Here is a 23,657-nt window from a genome sequence, read left to right as displayed (position 1 = left end):
ATAATGCATCATTTCACCCTGAGATACTATAAAAAGAAGAGCAAACTGAAAGAAAAGCAGGAAGAAGGAAGCGAATGATAAAGATAGAGATGAAATTAAGGAGAAAATAGAAAAACACTAGACAACAATGTCAACAAAACTGAAAGTTTGATATTTTAAAACTTCAACGATATTGACAAAACTTTAGCTAGGTTTATCATTTCTTTTAAAAAAGACAAATTACTAAAATCAGGAAGTAAAGAGGAGCCATTACTACTGATATTACAGAAATAAAACAGGAATTTAAGGTTGTGAGGGAATACTATGAACAATTACATGCCAAAGAAATTAGATAAAATTTACAAATTCCCAGAAAGACAGAGCTTCTTGAAATTGACTCAATACAAAATAGAAAACTGCAACAAGGAAAGGGATTAAACCAGTAACCACAAACTACCCACAAAGAAAGGACAAGGCATAGAATATTTTCACTGGAGAATGCCATCCATTCTTTAGGGAAGAATTGCTACCAATTATTCACAATCTCTTCCAAAAAGTAGAAGGGGAAAGAACGTCTACCAGATCATTCTATGAGGTCATTATAACTCTGATACCAAAACTGGATAAAGATGTCACAAGGAAAAAAAGCAACTATACATCAATAACTCTTAGGGATATAGACACAAAAATCCTCCACAAAATAAAAGAAAACCTAACCAAGCAACTTGGAAAAAGGAATATACTCCATGACTATATGGTATTTATAGCAGGAATGTAAGGTTGATTTAACACCAGGAAATCAGTTGATGGAGTGCACCATATTAATAGAATGAGGACAAAAGTTGTGATTTTCTCAAGAGTCACAATGTTTTCATGCAGCAAACGTTGCTTGTTATGTTTCTAGTCCTATTACAAAATCAAACAGGTGAGATTGGAAATGCAGAGATAGGATGGAGGGTTTATTCCAATGCAAAGAATCTGGATGCACCACACCCAACGTGAGGATACTGGTAAATGATAAACGAGTATAATTCTGTGTTTCTGAATGTTCTGCTGTTGAGAGAACATTTCCTAATCAAGTGCTATGGACATAGAATGAAAGGATGACTAGGACTCAGGCTTTAGTAAGGAGAGGGTCACAGGGAGGGTTTCAGTCAGAGAGAGGAAAACATAGACACTAGAAGACATAAGAGAGCATGACGTGTGAGAAAGTAGGGAAGTCCAGATGAACTGGGGCTGAGTGAGATCAAGGAAAGAGCAGGAACCACCTGTCTCTATCTGGATGTCCCACTGGGACATCACCCCTCCCCAACCTAACAACCATGTGGCTTGTAAAAAAGTCTTTTTTTAAACATTTCCCCACCTCATTGCAGGGTCTAGAATCTGAATCAAGTTCAGTTGACGAGGGCAGGACAGTTAGGCCTCAAGACCCAGGTGGCCCAGGAAGGACTTGGGGAGACAAACAGGAAGAAGTGAGAGTTTCCACGGTGACCAAGACCAGAGCATCTGAGACTTAGTGAGCACACAGTCCCCTGGGGGTCTCCACAAGATGCAGATGCAGCTGCCATAGTTGATTTCTCTATTTGCTTTTTTTTCTATCTAATTGTCCTTCTCTTGAGCAGAGTTCTCACAACTTATTTAAAACAGTTTCCCCTGGGTATCACTAAACATTTGTTGATGTGATTAAATAATTAGTTAGATAACTTCTTAATACATGTCTCTGTGTGGGGTAAATGAAGGCATTCTGATTATAACCATAACTTACATTTGAAAGAATCTCACATGTTACATGTTGCTTTGATATATTTATCCCACTGATAAATTTTGAGCCCCTCCTATGGGCCATTTGTATGCCAACCACTGGTCACACAGAGGGAACAAAAATGACACTGTGTCAGAACGTAGTCAACTGAACATAGTCAATTGGTCTATAAAACGTCTATGTGTAATACATAAGGCAGAAATGATTAGGATTCTGCAATTCGTGACTCTAGGACTCTGAGCGAGTCAACCTTTGTCCAGGGTTAGGGCGTCATCCATGCCATAGGGATCTGAACACTCACCGCTGCTCAGAGTTGCTGTGAAGGAGAAATGGCACAATGTGTGTGGGGCATGCCTCAGAGTGTTGGCATATGACAAGTTTTCCTTAAATAACAACTCTGAGTGACCTTCAGTCACATGAGTAACCCAACATTGTCAGTCAGTGCTGGTGGCAGAACCGAACCTGCTCCTGGGCTCCTCCTCCAGTGCTCTCTGCTCTCAGCACTGTGGAGGTCACAGTCCAGGTCTCAGAGTCCTCACAGCTAGAAATAGATGGAGGGGGAATTGAGCAGAGTCTTGAGAACATAGGACCTCAGCTACACATATCTCACCCTGTGGTCCTCCTAGAGCACAGGGCTTGGGTCAGCACCACGGACAGGGCCTCCCTGCCTCATGGGAGGAGCAGATCCTTTCTCAGCTGACCCTGGGCACAGCAGACATGGAACAAAGGCTAGAACGGAGGCTGAACTAGTGATGATTATCACAGGATGAGTCATGTAGAAACCTCCATGAAGGCCCTGAAGTTGTGACAGAGTCTCCTGAACCCAGGAGGAGGAGTTTTGGGAGCTGAGAGTGTAGGCTAAAGGGGAGAGTCTCTCCCTTCTTTTTCTCTTGGGACTTGCCTCCTCTCAAAACATCAAACAGCCTCCTCAGGGAGTCAATGGAGGCCCATAACTGGGAGGGCTCTGCCCTGGGGCAGTACAGGGCTTGGGGGAGCCCAGCCCAGTTGTGTGGTCTCACGAGAGGCAGAGCTCTGAACATCTACAACATGGCCTGGACCCTTCTTCTGCTCCCCTTCCTCATCTGCACAGGTGCTGCCCCCCAGGCCCTCCCCACAGGCTCAGCTCCCACAGGACTCCGAGCTGGGCCTGTCCCAAACCCTGAGCTCAGCCGAGGCACAGCCTCAGGGTGGGACTCCTGGGTTTGGGCATTTCAACCTCAAGTCCCCTCTCCTCTCCTCTCCTCTCTTAAGGCTCTGTGGCTTCCTATGAGCTGAGGCAACTTCTGTCAATGTCAGTGGCCCTGGGACAGTTGGCCACAATCACCTGCTCTGGAAATAACGTGGGGGATAAATATGCATCTTGTCCCAGCAGAAGTCAAGCCAGTTCTCTGTGCTGGTGACCTTTAATAATAGCTACCAACTCCCAGAGGTGCCTGACCAGTTATCTGGCTCCAAGTCAGGGAACATGGCCACAAAGCATGAGGCTGACTACTACTGTTGTACAGACCATGGCAGTGGGAGCAGTTTGCAGTGACTCACAGTGACAAGGACATATGGGGAAATAGGACACTAACTTGCCCTCCCTGACCTAGCCCTCACTGTCACCCACCCTCTGAGCAGCTGTAGGTCAGACCTTAAACTCAGACATCTTCCCTGGTCCTGGCCTGGCCCCTCCAGGGTTCGGAGAGTCTGAGCAGCTACTCTGTCTTCTTAAGCCTTTGTTTATTGTGATGAAAAATTGAGTGTGGTGCTGGGCTGAGCTGTGGAGACTGTGTAGGGTTGGAGCAGACAAGAAAGGTGTAGGAAGTTGTGATACATCACATGAGCCCCAGATGTAATAATGTGTCACAGAGGAAAGGATAGCTGTGTCAGATGGCCAGTCCTGCTGGAGTCCCACTTCTCCTTGGGTAGAACCAGCCCAGAGGAGGCCCCAGGGGCTGGCTCTCATCTAATTTTCTGCAAGAGGCATCACCTACATATGAACAGGTTGCCCAAGCCCCTGCTGGTGCCAGGGCCCTTCCTACGCTGAGATTTCACAGAAAATGCAGAGAAAGTGTGGACACCACCTTGGATCCCACCTGGAGACTTTCTTGTGGCTGCGCTGTCCTCCCACTGCCCCCAAAGGCCCATCAACACCCACACTATTGAGGTTGACCCCGTGTCCCTGTTGGGTTTGGATTTGACCATGGCTCTAGATTGCTCTCTTTGGAGCTCACCAGGAAACCCTCCATGCCAAGGCTCAGACCTGCTCCTCCCCTACATTTTACATGGCTGCAGGCATCAGGGGGTCCCTGCTCTGCATGGCTGGGGTGCTGCCTGCAGGGCTGTCTTTTACCAGACCACAAACGCAGACTCACTGGGGTTTATTTTGTCTCTCAATCTCTCCCTTTCTTCAGTGGCCCAACTAGTTTAATTTTCGTACTTTCGTGCATACACAAAATTTGAAAGAGTAGTATAGTGAACACTCATATATCCTCTTCCTGGGCACAACACTGGGAACATTGGACTCTATTGTATCTCTCTCTCTCTCTCCTTTCTGTCCACAGATATATAAAAACACATATTTTTCTATTAAGTCCCACATTGTTCTCATATTTGAGAATATTAACAAGAATGCTTTCCTGGTCCATAGTCACTTTTTCCCCGTTGCACAGGAATGTCTATTGTAGCTGTTTAGCTTTTTACCTGAACAGCATCCTGAAGATTCACACCCTCACATTTGGTTGTCAGTTGTTTCTGATCTGGTGTTTCTCAACTAAGATTCCATTGAAACTGAGGGTCCAGAACTTTTTTAAAATTTCCACAAGAAAGAACTATGTTCATTGTACACAATAGGACCATGTTCACCTGTTGAGTTCATTTTAAGTTTCTGGTGCTCACAGTAGGATCGCTCATCACTGCAGGGCACTGAATTGCAGAGAAGGGGAGAAGGAGGCTGATGACGGTCCTGTCAGGGACTAAAGAAGTGGACAAGGTCCACTGAGCAGATAGGCAATTGAAGGGATGAACATGCAACTTTACAGACAGAGTTTTCCCGTGCTGCATCTCATGCCCAGCCCCCACCCCATCCATGCACATGTTGTAAACAGGAATCACGTTGGGGAGAAGTGACCGGGACTGGGAAGTTTCACATGTTCTCCCGCCTTCTCCCTTGATAATATATTATGTCTGTCTATTTTGTATTTTATTTGTGTTTGTGTTCTACAAACACGTCTGTTGTCTAAATTGGTGATTTCTGCAGATGAGGTGTGAGGAGGGAGAGGTTTGGGTCTGGGCGTAAGAGCAATCCTGATTAGGCTGATGGTGAACTGCAGACTCTCATTATGTTCAGTGCACGAATGTGAGGAGGGACGGTGTCCAGGGTACAGCGAAATGTATTCATCTCAGGTGTTAACTACCCAGGCTGGTGACTCCAAGCATCATATCCCATGGCACACCTTTTGTGGAAAACATCCCAGAAATGCAGCCATGGAAGGAGCACAAATAAATACCAATCACAGCCATTTCACAAGTACAGATGATGACAATTTTCAATGGCTTTGAAGTCTCAAAACAAACAAAGGAAAGGTTGTGTTTACAAAGTGACCTTGAGAGAGAGTCTCAGGGAGCAAGTTAATTAATGGCAGGAGGTCTTGCCCAGGACAGCAAGAATCAATGGTTCGTGAGGACCTAGTGATGCCACCATGCAGTGGGGATGGCGTCTGTATGAGGAGCAGGAGAGAAATGAGAAGGTCCATGCATTGAAGACAGGAGGCAAGTGGTGAGAAGGTTTTATGTAAAAAACTGCTTTTCTATCCAAACTGATGATTGAAGGCATTTCACCAATATCATGGTGTAACATGTGTAGGTGTTGTAAATGATGGGACCATCAAGAAAACCTGTTCCGTTTCAATTTACTACCCGACTCTTCACAGTTACACATCCCACTTATACCAAAAGCTTGGTCTTCATCTGAAACAAGGTCCTGGGTGGAACTGGGCTGTGTCGGGAAGGCTATTGGCCCATCAATCCTTGGCTGGATATGACTCACCTTCCTGTAAAGGAAGAAAATCCTGACATCCTTACAACGCATGGCTTTCCTCACAAACAGCCAGCGTCCAAACTCTTACAGGTACAATAAGGAAAGTTCTGGACAACCTACAAAAATAGTGAACTTTACACACAAAGACCATTCCCTGGAGAATGTTTAATAAACATGTGACCACCTGGACAACGGGCACATAGATGTCCTGCTACACAGGGAAAGACAGAGGCTTCGCAGGGGAAATGTTCACAGTGGAAATACAAGTGTCGAGCGTGGAATTTTTTGAAAAGAAATACCAGAAGTGACCTCCAAGTGCATTCCTGTCCTGCATGAGAGCTGATGTCTAATTTGAGAGATGGGGACCATATATAGGAAAAAAAATCACTTACTGTCCAAAAAGTATTGACAATTATAGTTGGATTATTAAATGTACAATTAACGTGTCATGCCAATGGACCATGAGCAGTCAATGAACAATATTTTATGCACCAGATCCCTAGGAGCGAAGCAATAACTCCAGGATTCTTCCAGAATAAAGATCAAGAAAAGTCTGCTCTAGGTGCTTCTAATCTGGAGTATGTTGTCCTTGGGGTTTCTGATCAGCCCCAAAGGGAGCAGGGAGCTGGCAGCCCTCCCAAGAACCTGACTGGCCCCAGATCCAGGTGCAGCAGGGCCCCCACAGGCAGCTGGAAGAACTCACAGGAAGACTTTACATACATGAGAAACCCCAAAATTTGGTGACAACTTTCCCACACCCCCTCTCCTAGCCCTGACTCATTCTCAGAAGAGGTTATTATTTGGGGCATGAGACATCCCACTTCTCTCTTCATCCCCAAGTGACCTTGAGACTGTCACTGCCTCTCTCAGCCCCTTCCTTCCGTGTCAAGGGCACTGCTCAAATTCTGTGCTCCCAGTCACATCAGCAAATCTGTAGAAATTTAGGGAAAGCAGTGACTGGTCACCCACTCGAGACAGTAGACAGGTGGTTTAGAACTAGAGGCACACCTGGCTTGGCTGCATTCTGGGTACTGGGGAGGGGAGAGGGATTAGGAGCCACTCTCCTGAATGTCTTGAGCCCCCAGGTCACCTGGGAGGACCAAGGGGTGGTCTGAACCCACCTGCGTCAAACTTGTCTCTGTTGCATTGGCATCGTCACCTCCTGAGCAGCTGCAAATAACCTGATTTATTACATGGAAATTCCCCTTTGCCACACCTGACTACACATCGCCCCTGCCCCCAAACTCTTAATTTATAAGAAATTACGCTGGATCTGAACCATGTTTTGAATCCCAGATGCCCTCAGGTTGGCCAAGGCTCTTTCAGATCCTGGAACACACCAGAATCTTCCCCACAAGCACTGACTCAGTTCTTCCCACACTCACTCTTGTTACTTGCGTCCTCATTCCTTCCTGGGAGCAGGTCCAGAGTTATCTCTTCAGGGGGTCCCTCAACCTCTGATTATAAAATGATCTGCCTACGCTTTTCTGTCTAGATCTGTACTAATTATGTGCATAGTACCTACCACTGTACAATTCTTTCCCTCTCATCATTTTTACTAACAGGTGTATTTGTGTTCATTATTTCACTAATTAGCCAAAGATGCTGTTTACAGCAAGAATACACACATGAAAACAGGCATGAACAGCTGGGACCTTATTTTAATCCTGCAAATGTGAGTCTGAAGTAACATGGTTGTTGTTTTCCAGATGCTCACCAATTCCGTGAAACCTGGGAACTTCTTCCCTTTCTGTTCCACCATCCCCATGATGATGACCTTGCTTTCATTCTAGTTGCCATGAGACCTCACGGTGGCTGCTGCAACTCCAGCTATCACACCCATATTCAGAAAAAAAAGGTGCTGCATGAATTCAGTCTGTATCTTTCCTTCACAAGAGCAAAAGTTCCCTGAGAACTCCAGCCGACTATCCCTTACAGCCCATGGCCCAGCACTGGGCCTCATGGTCAACCCTGGATGAGACGGACCTGAGCAGAGCAAGCATCTGATTTTAAATAAATATAAAAGTCAATGTCCAGGTAGAAGTTGATGGGGACTGTTGGCTTTGTCTGCAAACCCAGTGCGTCCACTATACTGCCTCACTCAGGAGATGGACGCTCCTGAGAGCAGAGGCTGTGTCCTGCTCATGCTGAATTCCCAGGACTGGAATGTGTGCCAGACCAAAGTTGATCTGAAGAAACCTGCATAGACCTGAGTGATGGCTTCTGAATCTACCCCTGACAGACAAGGCCACAGCACCTCCTGCAACCAGAGGGGAGAAGCCACCAGGAGGCAGCAGAGTCATACGGCACAGCCTCCTGGAGTTGGGGGCCCTGGGAATGAGGGGCTCTAACATACAGGGAGGTTAGTAACCTTGACCTGACATTCTTTTCCATCAATATCAGCTTGGCACTGACGAAGAATTCTGACTCTGAGACTCTCAGATCTGGATCTTATAAGAATTTGCCTATTTCTCTGGCACAGATCCAGGTACTTCATTTCTCTCCATTCCTGCTAAAACACCATCACTGTCAAACCTCCCTCAAGCACTGGATCTGTCCCTTGCACTGAGCACACACTGGGGATACTGAGGCACAGTCCCTATGACCTGCCCCAGGAGATCTCCTCAAAGACAGAACTTACAGCACCTCAACGGCTCCTACAAACTCCAGGTGCACTTGGCAAGGGAAGAACTATATTCAGGTTCTGATGCTCACAAACTGTGATCAGGGCAAGGACACTGCACTGCACTGACCCAAGTCTCATGTGGTCACCTCTATAGTTAACATTCTCTGATGGGTTCATAAAATAGAGACAGATTCACCTGTGAGACTTGTAGGCCAGCCCAAGAGTAAGTCCAGGACACAATCTGGGTGGACATGTTGGTCCCAGACTACGGGACGAGTAGATGAAGGAGAAAGCCCTGAGCTGTGGGTGGGGTCTGTAGGGGCCACCCCTCCCCTCTCTGTGTCCCTTGGGGCCCAGCCCTTCTATCAAAGCACAATCCTCCACAAGCAGCAGCCCCTGAGCCCTGGCTGATTTGCATACCCAGCAGCTCTCTCCAGCAAGGGGATTAGAGAGGCCTGGGAGGAAACCTGCTCAGCCTCAGGGAGCAGAATTGGGGTACCTCCACCACGGCCTGGACCCCTCTCCTCCTCAGCCTCCTCACTAACTGCACAGGTACTGCACCCAGGCTCTCATCCACCCCCAGCCCCAGGGCTCTGGGACAAGCCTGGCCCTGACTCTGATCTCAGCAGGGCACTGCCTGTGGGGGCAGGATGCTCATGAACCTGCTGCAGGATGAGAGGCTGGCGGGGCTGAAATCCCTGCACTGTGCGCACAGGCTCTGTGTGGGCCCTGAGGGACTGCACCTGCCCAGAGGAAGGGGAGGCTACCGTCTGTTCAAAGGCTTCATCCACCAGCCGGGCTTATGGGCCACTGAGGCTGAGAGTGATGGGGGTCAGGAGACATCCTGCGTGTCCACAGAGTCCCTGGAACTTAGGCCAGGCCAGCACTGGATCTCCTGGGGTGAGACCCACAGGTTGAAACCCACTTCTTTTTTCTCTCTTGCAGGCTCTGTGGCCACCTATGAGCTGAGACAGACATCCACAGTGTCAGTGGCCCTGGGAGAGACAGCCCGGATCACCCGTGGGGGAAACAACATTGGAAGGAAAAATGCTTACTGGTACCAGCAGAAGCCAGACCAGGCCCCTGTGCTACTCATCCATAGAGACAGCAGCCGACACTCTCGGATCCCTGACAGATTCTCAAGCTCCAACTCTGGGAACATGGCCACCCTGACCATCAGCGGGGCCCAGGCCGAGGATGAGGCTGACTATTACTGTGCTGTAGCTGATGGCAGTGGGAGCAGCTTCCAGTGACTCACGGTGACACAGACAGAGGGTGAAGTAGGACGCAAACCTCCCTACCCTGGCTGGGCCCTCACTGTCATCTGCCTTCTGAGCTGCTGTAGGTCAAGTCTTAGGTTCAGGCGTCCTCTCTGATCCTGGCCCGGCCCCTCCATGGCTGGGAGACTCTGAGCAGGTCCTCTGTCCTCTTAGGGCCTCAGTTTATCCTGAGGAGAAATGACAGGATTGGGGGCTGTGGGCAGGTTTGTATTAGACACATAAGGTGTAGAAATTCATCATAGTCTCCAGATGTAACCAAGTGTCATGTGTGAGAGGAGAGAGATGTCTCACGTGGGCAGCCCTGCTGGAATTCCTTTTCCTGGAGTAGAACCAGCCTTGTGGAGCCCCAGGGACTGTGCTCATCTGGTTTCTTGGATGAGGCGTTCCCCACATTCTCACTGGCTGTGTGAAGCCTCCAGAGAACTGGACACGAGGCCCCTGCTGGGCCCTGGCTTCTTCAAACCCTAAGATTTTCCATATACTATGGAGGAAGTACAGACCCCACCTTGGGTTCCACCAGGGGACTTTCTCCTGGCACTGCTGCCCTCCCACTGGCCCCAAAGCCCCATCACCTGCAGCAGGCAGGTCTGACCCTATTGGGGTTGACCCCGCCTCCCTTTTGGGTTTGGATTTGATCATTGGACTCTGGGCTGCTGTCCTTGGAGCTCACCAGGTAACCCTCCACGCTAAGCCCAGGACCTAGCCCTCAGCTCCATTTTCCTGGTTCAGGAACAAGGGGAGCATCTCTGCTGGTCGGGGCTGAGGGAGTCTGCCTGCAGGGATGTCTGATACCAGAGCATGAGTACCCTGTTCCCTGGGGTTTCTTTACTCTCAGCCTTTCTCTCTTTTCAGAAGTCCAACTAGTTTAATTGTATAACATTTGTACATACAAAAAAGTTGAAAGAATTGTGTAATGAGCTCCCACATACCCTGTACCTGGATGCAGCTCTGCTTACATTTGCCATTTGGACTTCTATCTCTCTATTCATCTAACTTTCATTGATCTATTATCTATCTACTTCTCTATACCTCCCCCACTTCAAAGATATAGACAGATTCTTACTGCTCTTCAAAGCACAAGCTCTTTATAACACTGAGAAAATTAACAATGATCTTCTCTCCAGTCTTTAGTCTTATTTCCCCAGCTTCACAACAACTTCTCCTAGAACTGAAGAATTGTTAACATACAGGATCCTCAAGATTCAAACACCAACATTTCCTTCTCTGTTCTCTCCAATCCATCTTTTCTCAGCCTGGATTCCTTGAAACCTAAGGTTATGGAAAATTTTGCAAAAGTTCCACAAGAGAGGACTGTGTTCATTGTGCCTGGTAGGACCATGTTGACACGTTGGGTCCATTTGTAACCAACTGGGGATCCTTCAGATTCTGCGGCTCTGAGTTGCAGGGCCAGGAAGACATCAGCTGATGACAGTGTCGTTGACTGACTTACGTCAGTGGATGCTCCAGAACTCCATGTGTACCTGACGGGGGGGAGGTTTATCCTTGGCTCTACCACTCAGGACCTGTGTCTAGGGTGGCCCCGTACCTATCTAAAGCCTCATAGTGCCACCTGTAGAGAGGGGATGAGCAGGTCACTGCACTGGGGACCTGGAGGTCAGAGGGGACTTAGTTTGCAAAGTTTCCAAAGGTAGAGCTGGGACTCGACCAAAATGTGAACGTCACCCCAAAATGTTTATGGACTGGATACTCTAGAATCCTGGGCCAAAATTAATCACCTCCTCTTTGAACAAGAATCAGACAGGGGAATGGCCTGGGTCCCAGGATAATCCAGCATCAGCACTGTGACTCTCCAGCCACCTCCATAACAGGCCTGAGGATCACCCCAGGGGCAGTGACTTCAGATCCTTTAGAAAATCACACAGACTCCTACCTCTGAGCTTTGCCACAGCCTGGCCAGCCCAGGAGCAAAGCCAGGACACAGTCTGTGGTAGAGATGGCAGGCCCAGACTATGGGACCAGCAGGTGGAGGAGAACTCACTGGGCTGAGTGTGGGGTCTACAGGGGCCACCCCTCCCCTCTCTGTGTCCCTTGGGGCCCAGCCCTTCTCTAAAACCACAATCCTCCACAAGCAGCAGCCCCTGAGTCCTGGCTGATTTGCATACCCAGCAGTTCTCTCCAGCAGGGGGATAAGAGAGGCCTGGGAGGAAACCTGCCCAGCCTCAGGCCTCAGGGAGCAGAATCAGGGCATCTCCACCATGGCCAAGATCCCTCTCCTCCTTTGCCTCCTCACTTACTGCACAGGTGCTGCACCCAGGCCCACACCTACCCCCAGCCCCGGGGCTCTGGCCCAAACCTGGCCCTGACTCTGAGCTCAGCAGGGCACTGCCTGTGGGGGCAGGATGCTGATGATCCTGCTGCAAGATGAGGGCCGGTGAGGGTGAAATCCCTGTGCTGTGCTCACTGGCTCTGTGTGAGCCCTGAGGGGCTGCACCTGCCCAGAGGAAGGGGATGATTCCTCATTTGTTCCAAAGATCCACCCAGCAGCCAGGCTCACGGGCCACTGGGGCTGAGTGATGGGAAGAGGCCCTCGGGCCCTTAGAGTCCCTGGAGCTCAATCCAGGCCAGGGCAGGGCGGATCTCCTGGGAGTGGGTCCTTCACCTTCTAGCCCACCTCTCCTTTTCTCTCTTGCAGGCTCCATGGCCTCCTACGAGCTGACGCAGCCAACCTCAGCATCGGCGGCTCTGGGACAGATGGCCAGGATCACCCGTGGGGGAAATAACATTGGAAATAAATACGCTTACTGGTCCCAGCATAAGCCAGGCCAGGCCCCTATGCTAGTCACCTATGACAGCAGCAAAAGGCCTTCAGGGATCCCTGACTGATTCTCAGCCTCCAACTCTAGGAACACGGTCACCCTGACCATCAGCAGGGCTGGAGCCGAGGACGAGGCTGACTATTACTGTGCCACCTACCATGCCACTGGGAGCAGTTCGCAGTAACTCGTGGTGACACAGACAGATGAGGCAGAGGGTTTGTGTGGTGGCCAGTTTGATGCACCACCAGACCCCTTCTAAAAGGAAAGGCTTATTGCCCCATCTGCTGGGAGAGCCACCAGCAGATAGCCCTGCCTTCAATGGTCAGCTCCCTTGATAAAGAGAGCCCCCTGGTGCCGTGCCAAGCTCCTGCCCTGCGCAGTTAGAGTCCAAAGCCTGATGGATGTGAGATCCCGAAGGTCTGGCCCCTCAGCCCACCAGGGAGAGCCGGGAAGTGACATCCCAGCAGCAGAGCTCCCGTGTAGTCTCTCAGAATGAGCCTGGACTGCAGCTGATTCCTCCCTTGGCCATCCTGCTGCCATCCTGCCCCTGACCCATCCCTTGAACAGGGGTTGGTTCCAGCACTCTCCCTAATAAACCTCCCGCAAGCTGGCTCTCTCCCAGAGTCAGCTCTCCCTCCACCAGGAGAGTCACCTGCAGAGAGGTGTCACCCAGCCACCGGTCACCCACTTTCTCGGTTTCTGAGATATGCACCAGGAAGACTTAATCAGAACTTACTAGTAAAATCGGTTACTCCTTCACTAAGAGAACCCTTGTGTAGGATGATATATTTCAAAGACTGGGAGAAATTAAAGTATCTGTAATTGTAGCGCCTCTTCGCCAATACAATATCTTTTGAAAAAAAAGCCTTCATCTTATCATGTGCTTTAAGTATATTTCTCCTCAAGACTTGGGGCTGCCAATTTGAATTACTCAATCTATGGAAAAGCCCCACCGTGCAATCTAACTGACAAAGCCAGTCCTCACTGTCAAATGTACTATTCGATGTCTTCTGTTAGAAACTGTCTGACTCTGTTTGTCAATACAACTAAACACATTAATGGATATTTTTGGAAATAATATTGAGAAAATTAAAGGATGTGTTTGGTGAGATCATCAGAAATAGTCAACATTACAATGACGTAGATCTTATGTGATCATTTATCTATTTTATAATAACTTTTTTAAAACAAGGTAAGCCCCTAGACTATTTCTCATTTAATTTGCAACATACAAGGCAATAGCTACTATTGTATGCCATGTATACTTACAAATAAATGCGAGGGTGTGTTGGCTTCTAGGAATAATGAAATAAGAATGGAATATAAATCCCGCTAGTTTTGGTAGCCAACAAGATGGAGGGTTCCCTATGAATGTAGTGAGGGAGACTGGAGCACCCTCTAAGGGCTTGCTGGTCTGGACCAGGATCAACTAGGCTCATGGCTGCCGGTGGAACTGTTAAAGGAGCGGTGGCTGCTACAAAGCCACCAACTGCCACACAGGGTCTCCTCGTGATGGGAGTGTACCCCTCCCAGGTGTCAACCCAAGGCTTCGGAAAGGACCTGGAAAATAAGATTCTGCGATGCACATGTTAACACACCTGGTCAGGTGAGGCAGGAACTGCAGGGCGCTGGCCACGCCCACTCCAGCGCTGCCCCGCTTCCTCCGTGCTGGAGTTAACACGTTTCCCGGAGTTCCAGACACGGTCAGGACTAGAGTGAGGCAAGTAAGACATTCTCCTTGCATGCAAAATTTAAGGGAGTGCCCCAAAACTCAGTAATCAAGGTAAATAATACTTAATGCAATATTTTTTGGAATCGAAATTCATGCAAAAGAGTTTATGACGAATAAAATAACAAAGTCAGGATCAAGTGGGATCCTTGCCTCACTCGCCTCCCCCCGGGCCGGGCCCCAGTTCCAGGGGTGAGGTGGGTGCCAAGGAAGTTGCCGAACCAGAGGCTGCCCCTGCATTCCCCCTTCTGCTCCCACCCGTGGAGCCCTCCCCCATCCCCCAGCCCCGCTTCTGAGCTACAGCCTTTTCTGCGGTGCCGCCTCTCTCTACTGCTGGTCTCTGCTGCCCCCTGCTGGACTCTCTCCTTCGGGCTGAGCTCCAGGCCGCCGAATTGGGAGACAGAGAGGTTAAAAACACTGACATTTTCCAAAGCCCCACCCTCCAGTTCCTGTCTGGCTCCACCCCATGTCCGGAAAGGCTGATCCTCCCAGGTCTCTGGCTGGTATTTTACACCAAGTTGCTGTATATCTTAGGAAAGACAGTCTCCCTCTCTGTGCCTCAGTTGCCTCATCAATAAAAGATCCCCACCAGGTTGGTGGGTCCATGACATCTACAGAAGTAGCAGGCTTCTCTCCCCACTTGCTGGAGGAGAGCTGGGGGAGAGGGGGCTGCACCTTCGGATCAGCAGAGGAGCTGAGGTCTTCAGGGTTCCTGGGGACCCCTCAGAGGGTCTCAAGAGCCACAGAGCCAGACCTGACTCTGAGGACTCAGAGATTCCAGAACTTTGTCATATCCCCAGATGGATACTGCATCACCCTCCCCCTCAGGTCCCCGAGGCCCCAACAATGAGACGCTCGAGATGAGATGAGAAGGCTCAGCCGGCTTGAGTTTGGGATTGATGGGGAGCAGAGAGATGGGGAGACCTGGGCTTGGGAGGGAGGACTCCATGTGGCCACAGGAGGAGTCTCTGGGGCCTGTGGGATGGAGAGTGGACAGGGGACTGACCAGCAGGAGGCAGGGGCACCGTCTGACATGGAGTAGAAGTGAGTGGACATGGACACAACCCTCGGCTCCAGGAGAGAAGGGCTGGGACAGGATGCTGAGGAGCCAGGGGCCCTGAGCAGAGGGTCCACCAAGTGGAAATGCTGGACACAAACATCTCTGGCCCTGCCTGAGTCCAGCCCTCAGCACATCTCGGTCAGGAAGGAGGTGGGGGCAGGCCTCGGCAGGCCAGAGCTGCAGCTGCACAGCTGGGAAAGCCCAGGCCATCCCTCAAGGGTCCCTGGGGTCCAGCCAGACCCGGATTTCCGACTGCGGCCACCACAGGAGGATGTGGTCTGTGGTGGCATCTACCCAGAGGCTGTGGCAGGTGCAGGTACAGGTGCAGAGTCGGCGACAGGGGAGGTGAGGGCAGGCAGCTGGTGTCACAGAGTTTCGGGACAGCCCCCTTCTTCTCCCTGAGACCTGGGGCTGTCCCGGGGAAACCACAGCTTCTAGACCCTGGGCAGTATGTGAGCATCACACTCACACAGGAGGGCTGGGAGGGCGCAGCTTCAGCCTGGACCCCTGGGGTGGACCCTACTCCAGTCCCCAAGGTGCAAGGAGCCCAAGGTCAGAGGCAGAAGTGGGCCAAGCACTGAAACAGGGAGAAGCTGGACTGGGTCAGGGGCCTCCCGGGAGCTCCCTCGTACCCTGCATGACCTCTGTTAGGGTGCCCACACCCCATTCCTGTTCAGTACCTTGCCCATCTTCTAGCGCAGGGAGATGTGTGTTGTGTGATCCAGCCCTCAGCACTGGGCCTGGCCCTCACAAGTTGCCCAAGCAGATTTGCGGAGTGGAAAGATCTGGCCTGGAGTTCCTTGAAAGCTGCTCTGATGAGTTTGTGCAGACCATTAAGTGGTGATCACCATCATCAACTTCATTTCTTTCTTCCTCCTCATTATCTTCATTATCAAGAACGGTGAAAGGTCTGGGATTTTTATCCTACTTGCAAGCTGAAAAGTAAGCCTGCCACAGTTTCGTGGTTGCTGACAGAAGACACAAGACTTCTGGGGAAGAGACAAAGGCCAGTTTACTACTCACAGCAACAGCAGTAGCCGGAGTATCAGCACCTTCTTGGACCTGTACTCTGAGCCACAGAGGGTGATGCAAAGAGGGCCAGGTGACATGTGCACATCCAAGTTCGAGGGCCCCAAATCTTTTAAACTGTACAGTAAGTATGTTTGGCTTCAGCAGAAGATGCTATCTCTACCTTCCAAGATGTTCACTACACAAACATCCTCGAAAATATGGTCCAAAACAAAGGATATCAGTGCCTTTGCTTGGGGGACATGCAGAAACCCTGAGATCCATAGACGAATGTCTCCCACAATCATTGTCTATATCAGTGAAATGAAGTTCCAGGCTATTTGTCTGTCACTGTATCCCATGAAAAGGGCTGGGCTGATTTTCACCAAATGTGGCAGGAAAATTAAGGATTATCTGACTCAAATCATGGGCCAGACAACTCTTAAAGGGCCTCCCGGAAAGTCACTTTGGGAGACCCGTTTTAGAGTGAGTAAAACAGAAAACTGGGAGCCCCAGAGGGCTGCAGAGCTGGACTTGAGCGGATGTGTTAAAGATCCTGTGGCCGAAAGGGCAACTAGAAAGCAAAAGTGTGGGTCGTGGGTGTGACAGGCAAGAACTTGCAACATGCTGCTTTGAGTTCTCCCATACACCCAGCAGTGTGACACCCCAGGGACCCATTATCAACAAGCCTGCCCTGGAGCCATGCAAAAGCCAGGCTCCTTGGCTCCATGGCATCAAGGAAGTACGCACTCTGCTTGAACATCAATTTTCTTATCTTCAAAGGGGAGACAATCTTAGCTCAGCCCGCATCCAGCCCCTTGTCAGTGCTAGATAAACAGCATCGCTCTCATCATCGTGTTATATATTATATTCCTGGGCTTCAAAAGGGACCCCATCCCCAAAGCACCTGTGCAGCCTACCCCTCCTGCGCTCCTGCCCAGCAGAACCCAAATCTTGGCTCCTTGGAAGCAAAGCACGAGCCTTCCACATGGACGGAGGCTAGAAATGCAAAAGATGAGCTCCCTCCTAGATTCTAACTCACCTCACACCCCGCACCCCACTCCAGAACACCCTTGAGCCCTGCATTCATCTTCTCTGGGTCTGGGCCTTAGTTCTCTCACCTGGAAAACAAGGACACTTGCCCCAAGGTCACGCCAAGAGTTGCTCTGAACCTCGAAGTAGGAGGAGGGTGGAAAAGGAACCGGAATGCCCTTGACACCTGCCATGTGCCCATGCTTAGCAGGCACACGGTCTCGTTCATCCTCATGAGCTCCCTGCTGCAGAGGAGCTCTCCCCGTTCACAGATAGGGAAACTGAGGCCCAGAAGTGACCGAGGTCTGGATGGTTTTCAACATTCACGAGCTTGACGTCACTCCTTGAGTGAGGGATATAGACTCACTCCCTGCAGGGCCCTTGCCTGGCTGAGAAGCTGAGTGAGAAGATGACCAGAGGGGAACTGGCCAGGCTTGGCCAAACAAGCCAAGGAAGGGCCAGGATCCACTGGCCAGAGTGGAGTGTACAGGGGGCCAGCCTGGGGGACTGGTCAGAAGAGAAGCCCCAGCCTCAGCCCCACCCTGAGGAACTCAGGCCTCAGCCACTGCTGACCCACTGATTGCTTGACTGCCCTCCACAGCCCCTCCAGGCCCCAGGATGCTTCACAGACCCAGGGTGCCCTGAGGATAGGAGGGCAGGAGCGGCTGTGCCCCACCCAGGGCCCCAAGGGCGGGGCCAGGGGGGCCGGCTTCAGTGGGAGGGGACTGAACTTGGGATCCCAACCACAGGACAGCAGTTGGCAGATGCCCCTGAAAGAGCTCCCCAGAGGTAACAGCCATGGGCCCTGGAGGGGGCCGGGCACTGGGGCAGGGACCAGAGATGGCCCAGGCAGAAGACAGGGCCACACAGGCCAGGGCGCACTGGCATGGCCACTGCCAGTAAGAGGGATGCCGGGGTGGGGGCATCTGCTGACACCCTGTCCAGGGAGCCCATGCAGCAAGTCGGCCAGAGATGCCTTTGACCCTGAGGGCAGATGAGGCCTGAGACATGCCAAGTGGTCCATGAGGCCCCAGGGAGGCAGAGCCCTGGCCCTAGGCAATGCAGGCCCCTCATGCAGCTAGGCCCAGCCATGGGCGCCCACGGCCTCCTGCCCCGAAGGCAGCACCACGGGGCAGGACCCCCAACAGGAAGCAGCCCATCCAGCCTGTGGAGACTGTGAGACAGGTAAGGGCCGGAGGAGTCACTGGAGGGATGGGGGTGCACAGGTTCCCTTTGATGGGAGCCAGGAGTGCACAACTGAAAGGGAGCTCCACAGTGAGGGGAGAGGGGCCAAAAGGGAGAATCAGCCCAGAGGAAGAGCCTGGGCAGGCACGGGCTTGATTTAACATGGGGACATTTTGTCTGGCGTGGACTTGTTTGCATTGATTTTCAGTTTTTAATATTGTATTAAAATATTATTTATCTTGGTGACTGAGTTTTCAGCACCCCTTAAATTCTGTACCCAAAGCCAGAGCCTCCCTTGTCTCAGCCTGGCCCTCCAGGCAGGGCAGAAACAGGGAGGAGGGGGCACGACATGCCCACCAGGCACTAATTTTCGAGACAGAATCTCCCTCTCAGTGGCCCCACAAGGCAGGGCCCACAGTCATCCCCATCTTACCAATGAGGATAGAAGAGCCCAGAGAGGTGAGGCGACCTGCCCAAGGTTACACAGTATGTGGGCACTGTCCCAGGACTGTAAGAAGTCCCAGGACTGAATACTGTGACCACATCATCATGGCCTGTTTAACAAAATGGCCCCAGAGAAGGAGTGGTCTGCAAGGCCTCCAGAGAAGGGAGCAAGGGCTTGGCTTGGTCTCCTCCCAAGGACCTGGACGCCTCAGCTCTTCCTAAATGTTTACTGGGGCCAAGCCTGGCGACGCAGAGAGGGTGGGCCTGAACCATGGAGGTCATGTCCAGGCGTGGGGACAGACCCCTGGGCCATCTTAGGAGCAGAAAGCTGGGCGGGGGGCTGCCCAGTCTGGTCTTACAGATGGAGGGGAGCGGGACGGAGGCGCTCCGGACAAGGGAGCAGCCCAGGCCAACCCAGGAGTGAGGTGCGCAGGCGCAGCAGGGGGCTTCTGGCACAGGGGAGAGCAGGCGGGTGCGGACCGCAGCTGTGGATCTTGGAGCGTAGTCTTTTATCCTGGTGCCCAGAAGGAATCCTTGAGGGATTAAAGTAGGGGATTGTCAGAGTCGTATTCGTGTTTTGGAAAAATGGCTTCAGATAGGAGACTGGTGTGAGGCCAGATTAGAGGATGGAGAAGGGGCAGCCGCCAACGCCCGCGCCTCGGGGACAGGGAGGGAGGGCTGCTCACACAGCCACCAGGTACCAAGATCGCCTGTGAAACTGGCGAGTGAATTCAAAGCGACGGGACCAGGGGGTTGATGGCAGGAACGGGCACTCTCGTGAGCTGTCTGTAGAAGTCTAAAGTGTACAACCATTTCAGCAATACGCAGCAAGTCATGCAAGAAAGTGTATCTATTTAAATTGTGTGATTCCGCTTCTAGGAATTCTTCCTGAGGAGGAAAAGTAATAAAGATGTAACCAAAAGTTTACAAATAAGAATGACTAGGTCAACAATATTAACGATGGGAGAAAACTGGAAATAACCTAAATATCCAGCAGAAAAGGTGTGACTAAATACTGTATGGAGCATCCATCATAAAGAATCTTACACAAACATCCAAAATTATGTTTCTGAGATTGAGTTTTTAACGTGTGTGTGCATTTGCAAAAGCCTGTCCGAAAATGGAGAAAAATGTCAATGATGTGTCTTTGGCTGGGGTGGTTTCACCTAATTTTAATTTTTGCTTTATACTTTTCTGTAGTTATGAAAATGTTCACAAGAAGATATATTTTATTTTTATCTTCTAAAATGATTTTTAATATAAGAATATCATGTACTTGTAAAAGAAAAAGATTAGAGATGGAAGTATATAAAGTAAAAATCGAGTATTTCCGCTTACCGATCCATCACGTCTTACCCTAAAACCCATTCTCTAGAGTTGACCACTGTCGGATTGGTCTATGCATTTCCAGCCCTTTGCCTGTGTGTTGATGTCCCTGAAAACACACACATCTAGCTTGTGTTGGTATTGTATTTTTCAAAAATGGAATTATACTCTGTATATTATCCTGCAGCTAGCTTTTAAACAATCTGTTATTGACATTTTCTATTATCAGTCCGTATGTCTTGTAATGGCTTTGTAAGATTTCAAAGTTTGGATGAACCAGAATATATTTAAGCATTCCCCTATTAATGGACCTTTAGGTTGTTGCCATGTAAAAATATAAATTACAAGTGATACTGCAATGGAAATCCCCACATGTGTGTACATGTGTTGTATGTGCATGTAAAAGTGCACTTATGTATTTCCATAGGATACACGCCTCAAAGTGGAATTGCTGGATCACAGAACGTGCTTTTGGAGTTTCCATAGGTAGTATCCAAGTGCTCTCCCAAACGACTATTCCAATTTGATATTCACTACAGTGAATGACAGTGACTGTTCTTCTACATCTTTGCCAATAATGTGATATCGTTAATTTGGTTTTTCTTTTGCCCATCTGATGAGCAAAAATGAGAGTATGTTTGTTGTTTAATTGTTTATTTGATCATTGATGAAACTTATTTTCTTTTCATATTTTTATGGACTGATTTTATTTCTTCTGTCAATTTACTGGTCATCATCTTGCCTGTTTTTCCATTCAGTTGAATATTTTGCTCTAGTCTGTTTGATGCTTTTGTTTATGGGGTCTTTCACCATAGGCCGTTTTTAATTTTTATGTGTCAGTTCAGTTTGGTTTAACTTTTTCTTTATGGTTTCTGCCATCTGTGCCATGCATAGGAGAGGCATCTTTATTTCAATATTATAAGATCCTTTTTCTATTCTGTTTTGGTACTGTAATTATTTTGGTGTTTGTTTTTACTTCACCCAGAGTTTATTTTTGCGTAGGTAAGAATGTAACCTTATTTATTTTCCAAATGGAAAGCCAGTTGTCACATATTTGTTGACTATAAATGCAATTTTTATCAAATACTAAATTATTGATTTATCACTGTCTGTGATTCTATTTGTCTGTGATCTATTCCCACATCCGTTATACCCTGTTTTAATTATTTTAGCTTTACGGTATGTTTGCTATCTGGTAGGAGAAGCACCCGTCGTTATTATTCTTTTTCAAAATATTCGAGACTATCCTCCATCATTATTCTTACTGTTGAACTTTAGAATCAGTTCACCAATTTTCAAAATTCATTTTTTTGGTGTTGTGTTTGTGATTTCATAGACTATATCGATTAATTTGAGAAGAATTGACATCTTTACAGTGCTCATCATTTTTATCTGGGAACATGATCTTCTCCTCAGTCACTCACTTTTTTATCATGTCCGTTAGTCAAGTTGCTTTCTATTTTATTCAGGCAAATCTTGCATATTTTGTGTTAAGTTTATTCCCAAGGTTTTTAACATAATTTTTAGTGAAGTTGTAAATTTTCCCCCAATTTCATGTCCTAAATGGTCACTGCTTGTGTAGAAGGGTAGCCAATTGAATTTTGTGTGTCTGTCTTGTATTCAGTCACTTTATTTAACTCTTCTATTAGTTCTGATTAGCTGATTGTCTTGGGGTTTTTAAAGTAGATTGTCACATAGTCTGCCGAGAACAGTTCTCTCTCTTTTTTTCCTGGTACCTATAGCTTTTTCCTTCATCTCGTTTTATTGGCTAGAATCCATAGGCTTTGTTGACTGATAAAAGTGAGAGTGGACAACCTGGCCTTTCAGAGGGTTTTGCCTTTCAAAGGGAAAGTGCTATAAGTTTTGGGAGATACTCTTTTTGGAATTGAGGAAGTTTCCTTAGATAATTAACTTAAGAAAAGACTGAATGTTTGCTTTCTTTAAATCAGAAACAAGCGTTGAATTTATATTAGTATTATATTAAATTTTGTTTCAAAAATCTTATGTGCACATTTTCAATACAACCCTGACCAGTCCTGCTGCTGAGGTGAGAAATGCTGGCCCCAGTGCAATGGGTTATCTTCCAATTTCGATAAACCCTACGTGGGGGTAAAATCAGATTTGGCAAAGCCCAGGGATTCTTGCCATCATAAACTCTTAGAGTGCGACTTGGGTGTTTCTTTTTCTAAGTATTTTGATGATATTTTTGTGTTATGCTAGGATGTCTAGGACACAGAGGGCTATTCCATGAGAGGAAAGCATTCTGGGATGACTCCAGGCCTCTGGCTTGGAGAGAGTCCTGCTGCAGTGGGGACAATGCAGGAGAGCAAGTTTGCAAGGAGATGTGAGGTGTTTCAATGGGCCGTGTTGAGTCTGAGGTGCCTATAAAGCAGTTAAGCAGAGCTGTGTTTAGGAGGCAGAATGTATGTGGATCTAGAGCCAAAAAGAGAGGTCATGGCTGGAAATAGGGATGGGAGGCCCTGGGCAGTCATTGGAGTGCACGGTGTGGGTCAAAGGCAGAAATAGTGGCAGAGTACAGGAAGAGCAGGATTCGGGAGGCAGTCTGGGGTTCAACAGCCATGCAGGGGAGGGGGCAGTGGGCGACCTCAGGCGTCCAGGGGAGGACAGTCACCAGAAAGACGGGCCTCTTGCAGAGATGTCAGGAGGGACCTCAACCTTGACAAGGATGAGGACTTTGTTGGCCTTGATCTGAGAGGTTTCAGAGAAAGTTGGAGGTGAGAGCTAGAGGGGCCCACTCCACGTCCCAGCATGTGAAACAGTGTCTGGCACAGATAGGTGCTTGGGAGCCATTGTTCGATGCATGGACGGGTGATGGATGGATGGATAGGTGATGAATAGATGGATGGATGGATGGATAGGTAGATAACAGATGGACGGATGGATCGACAGATGATGGATGATGGATAGATGGTTGACTGGATAGATGATGGCTGGCTGGCTGGATTGATGGATAGACAGAAAGATGGCGATCTGAGAGATCAGAGAAGGCTTCATGAAAGAGGTAGAATTAAATTGTGTCTCCATGTCTGGAGACAGAGGAAGAGGGGTCTCCATGTGGAAGCACTGTGAGTCAGGAATAACTCGGTATCCATGGGCCCAAGGAGGAAGCCCACCTGGCTGGACCGTGGGAAATTGTGGGGGAGGAACACTCAGAGGCCCTAAAATGAGGCCAGCAGAGGTCAGGCAGATCTGAGACAGCTCAGGACTCACTCTGCCACACCACCTGAGGGGACAAAGCACTCAAGGATTTGCTGAGCACCTGTTGTCTGCAGCATCACCATAAGCACTAAGGATTCCATAGTGACCAGGATGGCCTTGGAAAAGGAGGACACACACTGGGTGACTCCAAGTCGTGGCTGGCACTTGCCTCAGACAGGGGGCTGAGCATGGAGTTGTCTCAGGGCCAT

General features: G+C 49.2%; 1 protein-coding gene and 1 gene segment (V, D, J or C); both read left to right on the top strand.

The window, feature by feature from the left end:
* The window catches only part of LOC103544575 (immunoglobulin lambda-1 light chain-like), a 502,401-nt gene that overhangs the window by 459,431 nt on the left and 19,313 nt on the right, over positions 1 to 23,657 (top strand). The gene's annotated exons all lie outside the window — the stretch shown is intronic.
* Positions 1 to 23,657, top strand: part of LOC103543338 (immunoglobulin lambda constant 7-like) — a 230,736-nt gene that overhangs the window by 204,870 nt on the left and 2,209 nt on the right.

The sequence above is a fragment of the Equus przewalskii genome, chromosome 7, assembly GCF_037783145.1.
Source record: "Equus przewalskii isolate Varuska chromosome 7, EquPr2, whole genome shotgun sequence".
NCBI lineage: Eukaryota > Metazoa > Chordata > Mammalia > Perissodactyla > Equidae > Equus > Equus przewalskii.
The sequence above is the reverse complement of the archived record's forward strand: the minus strand, read 5'-3'. Positions and strand labels throughout refer to the sequence as shown.